Raw genomic sequence first — 9,021 nt, 5'->3', positions numbered from 1 at the left:
TTCCCTATTTATATTGCAGTAAATTTAACCATAATTATAATTTTAATTACAAGAATCTCTTATTTTATCAGTCAATGAGTTCTTGTATACATTACACCAGACAAATAGATATTATCGAATGAAAAATTCTTTTATGCCTTTCCTACGAGGAAAAAAAAATGTTTAATTTCCATTAAAAATAGTGGAGAAAAATGAATTTTTTCCACTTTTATTCTTAAAGAAACGTTAAATTCTCGTATAGTGAAGATCGCCTGGGGTAGTTACATCTAGATGAGTCTCCGAGGAAGATCACAACTTATATAAACACACATGTATTATAATACAAATACGTCTGGAAACCGTATTAAATCCTACGATTTGAGTTTAAAAAAAAATTGACAAACACTTGCTATCACTTTGTAGATAAAAAAGAACCATTGGTAAAATCACAGAGTAATAAGACTACCCAATGGCGCCAGATTAGCTCCAACTGCTTTAATTATCTCTGCAGGATCTAATTAAGGTACGTAAGTCCATAACTAAGCGATTAGATAAGGCCAATCTCATTGGATAAAATAATAGGAGGGATTATCTTCTTGTTACGTAATCAATTCCATCCCTTTACTGTGTTCTTCCTGTTATTCTGATACGAGTTCCAAACTACATTCATTAAGTTATACGTACGTAGTCTTTCTTGTAAGGATCTTTCGACGGTTCGAAAAATTATCCACAGATGGCGCCACACTTAAATACAAGTCGACCCCCCCCTATAACACTGTTGATAATTCTGTTTTATATGAATTCCATGTTATAGGGGGGTCGACTGTGAGCCGTTCACAGCCCAGCACACATATTTGTAAAATCTAAGTGACTCGTACAACATGGAATTCATATAAAACGGAATAATCAACAGTGTTATAGGGGGTCGACTGTATATTTTAGGTGAAATTTTTGAATTTTTATAAGTAATTTCACGTTAAAAGACTTAAATCACGTTTGCTTTACTTGGTGCAAGGATATTTTATTTCGTTTCTATTTAATTTCCAATTTTTATCCACCTTTGCAATCCTCGGGGTCTTCAGAGCACACTGATACAGGATGTAACACTATTAAATACTCTCAGGATGATAATTTTCTTTTGGAAACACGGCCTTAAGAGAGAGAGGTATTAGAAGAATGGCAGCATCCCATCAGAATGCTTGTACCATTGTAAAATCGAATGAAGTATTGTATTGTAAGAACGTTGTTCGGATCTTCTCCGCATCTTCCAACAGAAAAATCATGACAGAATTTACATTTAACTCACGATATTCCATGCTAAATGATAATCGAATTTGCCATCTTATTACAAAAAGGTAACATTGCTGGAGTGCAGACAAGAAATCCATAATTGCATTAGGATGTGCATTAAACGTTCTGTTCCATGTTAATGGAAGCTAAACGTGGTTAAAGAAAGTGCATTTTTCTTTCAGAGAATTTATTATTTCGACGTTTTCGTTCAGGTCCTTCTACACATTAATATATAAAGCTTTAGATATTTATGAAAAGTGGCCTTTCAACACAGAGTTTCTTCATTATATTCCCTACATAAACTCTCCACTTAAGGACTTTTTCCTCTGTTCTTTTTATATTTTTCCCCCCCGAATTTAACCTCTTGATTTTTATATCTGTTTTATCGCTCTTATGGATATACAATATCTAAGAGTTTTGTAACTACATACACAGTAATACAGCAGTTAATGTAAGTATTAAAAATAACACTAGAAACAATAGAAACAACAAAGAAAACAATAGAAATATCCAATCAAAATTTCTCTATTGTTTCTTATGTCTTTACTTTTACTGTAATAAAGTGTATGTTTCGTTTTCTACTAATATAAATCCTTTGTTTTTGGTGTAATAAAGTTATAACAGAGTGTCTCTTAAGATATGTCTGAACTCCTAATGAAGTACACGTAGTGTTCTTCTTTCAAACAATTCAAACACAGAAGAAGACACTAGTTTAATTCATTGTAATCGTAAAAACACATTAAAACACGAGAAATATATACAGTATTGAGCGGTGAGAAGATGCAGAATTTTTTCTATCCCTCCCCCTAAAAAAAAAAAAACCTCTGAAAAACTAATTACGGTATGGGGGGGAATGAATAGGATATTACTATATGAAAAACAGTTGTCATTTTTTTATTTTATAATGAAATGGCTGTATGAGTCAAGTAGTTGTTAAGGGGGTGGCCTAACTAGAAGTTCAAGTGTTCTCTCTGGAGACTCCGCTTGTCACATTCGCTATCTAAACTCCTGGTTTGTCCATCTAGGTAGAACTGATCGACTGTTTACGCCTGGCTGTTTTTTGACGTGAGAAAACATCCAACGATTCTCACACTAGAATGGTCACCTGAGCCGATATTCTACTGAGTTAAAGTTCGAGAAATTTTTTCGATCGTATAACTTTCAAATATATAAATACACACAGACACACACACGTATACACTAACTTATTTTCTGGAATGCTCCTGTGAATTTTAAAGCTTTAATTCTCCTCACCAGTTTAATTTTTCCGGGGGGTTTTCCATCTCGTATCCTTCTTAGTAAGGAGTTATGTGAAAACAATTAATAATTTTGTTAAGGAATTGGATTTTCTAACTTAAAAATTGACTTAGTAAGTAACTTAGTTTCGTGTGTCTAAAAGCTAAATTATAGTGCGAAGTAAATTTATTGATCATTTAGCAATAGGAGAGGGAAGGTTTTACTACAACTTTCCACTAGATTTTTTAGTAGGAAATGTTTTTACACCTGTAAAAAGTAGAGTGGGAACTTGTAAAAGTTTCTTTACTCTTAAAAAAACACTAAATAGTTTGAAAGATTGTATCTTATCACCTTTTTTTAGGAGAGTTAAAGCTGTCTAATTGGTGATTTAGAGTTGATTTTTTGAAACTTTCGGAGGTTTTTCCTCCGAAACTTCGATTTCGGATGTTACTGTTCGAACATTTAAAGGAGAAACCTCTAAAATTAAAGAAGCAAGACGTAAATTATACTGTTAAAACAGCGGAAAAACTCCCTTCTTGTATCGAACTGGTTAAATGGGATGCCATAAAGGAGATTTGAGCGAATTTGGAAAGGTGAAAAGTCAAGAGAGAGGGGAAAAAAGAAGAGCAAATGGGGAGTTTTAGAGATTTTTGTAGTAGGAAAGAGAGAGAGAGAGAGAGAGAGATACTGTGTTGCGGTTGTGCTAACATGACACTGATTACAGATACAGAATATCACGTAGAGGTTTACGTGACATCGAGGCATAAAAAGAAGCTTGGGGGGGAAGACAATCGCAGAAGTTAATTTGTGAGTGGATGAAAAACAATCTATTTTCTCGATTAAGTTAATCCCGTCTTCTAAAAATAAGATCGAACAGGTTAATTAAATTCTTCTCATCCTTCAAGTGTAAGATTTTAATTAACCTCAAGTGTAATTTGTTAATCCTTTTCAAAAATGACCGTTGGGATTTCGAATTTCTCTTGTTTGTTTGTCCAGGAATATTTTCTCTATTCGACTTTTTCGGATTTATTATCAGTTTTCGTTTTTGTTCCTTACACATAAATCCGATTATTTATAACTTTTAATCTTTCTTCTGCTTTTTACTCCAAAAAATTCCTCCTTAATACTTAATTAATTATTTTAATTAGACCATTAAGGTGTAAGCTTATTATTATTTATTTGATTGGACAAACATACAGTTTAATAAATCATTTATCTAACAAGAGATCCATCCACCTTTTGCTACAGTCCAGGGTCGTTGATCGTAATTTTCTGCCCCCATTTTAACTGTAGGGATGTATTCTGTAGCCGAATTAACACCCCCTCCTTTAATAACAATACAATTTTGCCACAATTCGAGGGTAGAAAACTGATATATAGCTCTTTAGATGCAGAGAAAAAGGATATATACCCCTTAATATAACTATTTTTAGACTGAAGATATAAAGTTAGACACGTTTCTAGGAATGTAAACATCATTACTAGGTTAGTAAAAGCGTTACAATTGTAGTTACAAGGCTCTATTTTAAAGACTAGTAACAGGTGTTGCTTACACGTACGATGGAAAAGAACAAAGAGCAGCGCTAGTTTACTTAACGATTAAGAAAATATTCATGTAATGTGTAAGAATACAAGTACAGGAATTGGCAGATTATGAGTCATTGTAAATTCCAGAGTATTGTAGAGACTCGTTTGTCTGGAATCAACTACATACAAGCACAATACTTCTCTATAAACTTCGATTATTGAAGTAATAACTGAAGAATTTTACTGTAATTCTTTACTGAAGAGTATACAATCTTAATCTGTACAGTCTTTAGATTGTTAGATCGTACAGTAGACCCCCTATAACACTGTTGATAATTCCGTTTTATATGAATTCCGTGTTGTACGATCACTTAGATTTTACAAATACGTGATCCGTTCACGGCCCAGCACAGGTATTTATAAAATCTAAGTGACTCGTACAACATGGAATTCATATAACACGGAATTATCAATAGTGTTATAGGGGGGTCTACTTGTACAGTACATTCCTAATTTCCTAATGAACAGAATCATCTAAATACGCATTTTTTCTGTGCAATTAATCTCTGACAGAACAGGAGACTTCACTGTTTTAATTTCTTTATGTAGTATTAAATTCTTATCATCTCACGCAAGTTCCACTGTTTCGTATCGAATTTCGACCCTACTCTCGCCCGGATTCGATAGAAGAGAATGTCTAAATTAAATAGTTAAAGAGGAACGTGGAAGATATCAGATTTACACTAGAAGTGCGGGATGTTTCTGTAAACGGGGGTCGCTCCCAGTGGAAGATTTTAAGTTTAAGGAGAAGGTAGTCACCCGTTTCAATATGGGAACACAGGGAAACAATAGGAGGTTAGATGAGACGATTGATTATCCCAGATAATCCACTCGGACTGCCGTTTTCTATACGAAGAGAACGGGAAAAAGCAAACTTCATTTACAATTAAAATAAACATTTTCTGTTTTTAATTAATTTCCAGCACAAGGAGAAGGAAAGGAAGGAACGGTTTATTTGTCACGTGAAAGAAAGGGGACGAAAGGAGAAGAGAAAAAAANAAATATCAAGAGTTAAGCGGCATTAGACACACACACATACACACCACATAGGAATGGCAGCATCGTATCTGCCGTTTAGCCTGTAACTGGCACGTGGAAGAAGAGAACGTCCGGGAGGGAGAGAGAGAGAGAGAGAGGGTTTTTAAAGTTTTATCGAGTTTTACTCGTTAATATTTAACGAATGTACGTTGCACGCTAGTCTAACCACCGAATAAGATAGGACGTGTCTATTATGCTACACGCTGCAGTTTTTACTCGTGGAAGAAAGGGGACGAAAGGAGAAGAGAAAAAAAAAATAAAAATAAAAAGGTAGAATTAATGGTGGTTTTAATGTCATGCTAATGTCTCATCGACAAACATGTTGGACGTGGTGTCCTTCTGTTCGCTTCTATTACAGAAAGAGTCGAGTTACCTATTCTCACACAAGAGATCGATAATTGCTCGACCGACCGAGAGTTTTAAGTTGCCCAGACAACAGTCTAATGTTACACTGTGTCTTTATTGCTTGATGCCAGGGTATCCCCTCCCTTGTAATTACTGGTTATTGGTTGCCTGGCAGTGATGCACGCCAACATTTATTCGTCTCCATAGATGACTATCGCCCGTTTTTCTTCCCTCTTCGACACTCGCGTAACCGTCTCTTCGTCTATTTCTAGCCACGTCTGAAGTACTTTACCTCTCCCCCCTTTGAGGGTCAGGTAATTTCTCCCAAAATTTAAAAAAAAAAAAGAAAGAAAAGGATGTGTTTATAAACTTCGTTTTCTAGCAATTAAAACCGTGGATTCATTAGTTTAATATGGCTTCTTACATTGCTTCTGTCAGGGAAGCCAGATGTAGTGTCCGAAATGTTGGATAGTTACGACTTCCCCTTCTGTCAGACGACTCCGATTTGGCTTCTACTTTCTAAACATTCCAAACGGTCACGTAACCGTACGGAGTAAGGTTTCAGAAAATTAGTCTCTTGGCCACCCCGCTTCTACTCCCTCCCCACTTTTCTCTAACTCCAACACGAGGGGAAGAGGAGGAGGAGGAGGAAGAGGAGGAGATGTTTTTAAAAATCCACTTCTTTTTTCCACTAAACTTGCTTATATAAATAAAACCTATACGTATCTCGGCCATCCCTCAACAATTACAGAATCTTTCCTTCCCTCCCCCTTTTTTTTTCTAGATTTAAAAAGGGAGAGGGGGAGGAATTCCCCTTGTTTAATTTGATTTTGTACAGTTTTTTTTCCCTCTTTCTTAACACCATTCGTTAAGACAAGATTTCTTTTCGGAATTCTCTCATTAATAATATCTTTTGCACTGTAATTGGCTTAAGTGAATGGTCAAAGATTACAATTGCACTTCGTTAGTCTAGACTAATGTAGCAAGTGTTTTCGGGATGAAGAATGTCGAGAATTCCTTTCTCCTTGCCATGTTATAAGATCTTTTACGCTCTTCCGCTTCGATATTTCTGCTGTTTCTCTCTGTTCCTGATCGGATTTATATATATAAAAAAGTTCCTTCTTGTATAAGAGTTTTTCGCAATTAATTTTAATAAAACTCCAGCTGAATATCGAGGGTTTTGATGTATTCTAGAGAGAAAAATGGGTCGAAATACTTGATTTTTGCACCTTTTCGTTGGTTTTTATCAAATATAAAGATGAAAAATTGAAGAAAAGTATCTGCTTTTAACTCTTTCTGTTAAAGAAATTGTTCTGTAACCAAATTTAGGAGGTGGAATGTTATACTCGAACTTAACTTTGGCTAAGGAAATCCAGATCAAATGTACATTTTTCTAGCTTAAAACTCGATAAAATTTCTACTAAATACACTATGAGGTGTCTAAATACACTATTAGCTGTAGATCGCGATCTACCACTTAGAATGCGCTTCCATATTAACCGAATCAGAGTCGTACTCAACATTCTGGCGACAAGTTTTTGTAGATTCAAAAATCGAAACATGAGTGTGTCAGTCTGTGGAAGAAAAAAAAAAACGTGGACGAAGCGGAAAGGAGATAAAAATCACGGTTTTTCCGACAAACACCCCCTTTAAACACCTGGCTAAATACTTTAAGCTTGGAGTGAGTATAGACTAGTTAATGTATCGTGTCTTATAGAGCGATGGATAAGAGAGAAATCGCCAGCTCTCAGACAACGTCCCCCTAAATAACAAAAATGACTTTTTTCAATTGGGTCACATCAAAAGATTCCCTTTGAAACGTAACACTGTTTACAAAAGTCGGCAAGGAAGCGAGTCAAAGGAGACGAAATATGTTATTGCTACTAGCTATTGACAATCCATTATAGATCGACTGTTGCGATAAATGTAAATATGCCGAGTGTTCACACACAAACTTGCCATGTGCCACACGCGACGAAAAAAAAAAAAAAAAAAAATCCCACTCCACTTCTAATTATTGGCTGGAGGATGCTGCCAATCGTGCTCCAAATTCTCACTCTCTCCCCCCCATCACCGTGTCCTTTCTATACTTTAAGAAAGTCCGTTTTAGATCGCGGCACCCCATCACAATCGACTTAAAGAGGAGAAGAGGAGCCTGGAGGGTGTATTTCTCACACGAGGATCCACCGGAGTAATGGTTGAAAAATTAATATATAAGCTACTCACCCGAGCCGTGTGGGTTACTGTTGTTAATTTATCCAATTTTAAGTAGAAGGTGCAACAGTAGAATGAAATATCAAGAGTTAAGCGGCATTAGACACACACACATACACACCACATAGGAATGGCAGCATCGTATCTGCCGTTTAGCCTGTAACTGGCACGTGGAAGAAGAGAACGTCCGGGAGGGAGAGAGAGAGAGAGAGAGGGTTTTTAAAGTTTTATCGAGTTCTACTCGTTAATATTTAACGAATGTACGTTGCACGCTAGTCTAACCACCGAATAAGATAGGACGTGTCTATTATGCTACACGCTGCAGTTTTTATTCCTGGCACGATTTACGTTTGCCTTTTCAACGATTGGCATTAAAAGTAATGGAGGTAGCGTATATATATATATATATACCACTTTTACTACACCAAATTGGAAAAGCTCCTTCGCTTCCTCGGTTTAGATTTGATTGGTGCAGTTTCCCCTATTATTGTCCTTCTACGTCTTTCAAAATTAAGGCACTTAAACCGGAAACGGAAACCTCCCGCAGTCAACGAAATTAGTGAGTCACGCGGCCGAGCACACCCCTTTTTTTTTATGTTGCCTATAGGATAATCTGGTTTACCGCGCCACGTCCATATAATCCACTTCTCCCCCCTTTTTTTACTGTTAATACCATCCCCGAATCTCAATTATCCCAGACGTTATCCCGTATATATGACCCGGTTAGGGAGAGTTGCCCCAATAGAGTCGAGCGTTACGACGTTTGTAAGCATCTACTTCGGTGACGGGACAGTTAAGTAGTAGTCAACCTTCCTTCAATCGTAACTGTAGAATATACAATACAACAGTTACGATTACACCTGATAGAAAGGAAAATGGTGTATATTCTTCGATTTAGGCAATTCAACTCGGTTGCCAGCTTGTAAATCGAGACTAATCTCTTTAACACGCGTAGTTACTTATACAGAAATCCGTGTCACCGGGGTTAAATGCTATAGGGTGGCCCAAAAGTCGGGCAACCTTTGCAGTGTTTTAGATTACAAACCAGAAAATGCAAAAAATAAGTGTAGGATGCGCCAAAATTACAACTAGTGGAGTGTTGTATCACTATTTAAGAAGTTATTGGGCACAATTACAGTCGACCCCCCTATAACACTGTTGATTATTCCGTTTTATATGAATTCCATGTTGTACGAGTCACTTAGATTTTACAAATACGTCAGCCGTTCACAGCCTGGCACACGTATTTGTAAAATCTAAGTGACTTGTACAACACAGAATTCATATAAAACGGAATAATCAACAGTGTTATAGGGGGAGGGTCGACTGTAC

Source organism: Centruroides sculpturatus, unplaced genomic scaffold (assembly GCF_000671375.1).
Source record: "Centruroides sculpturatus isolate CEXI.00-Female unplaced genomic scaffold, Cexi_2.0 scaffold899, whole genome shotgun sequence".
NCBI classification, from domain to species: Eukaryota; Metazoa; Arthropoda; class Arachnida; order Scorpiones; family Buthidae; genus Centruroides; species Centruroides sculpturatus.
Note: the sequence above shows the minus strand (reverse complement) of the source record.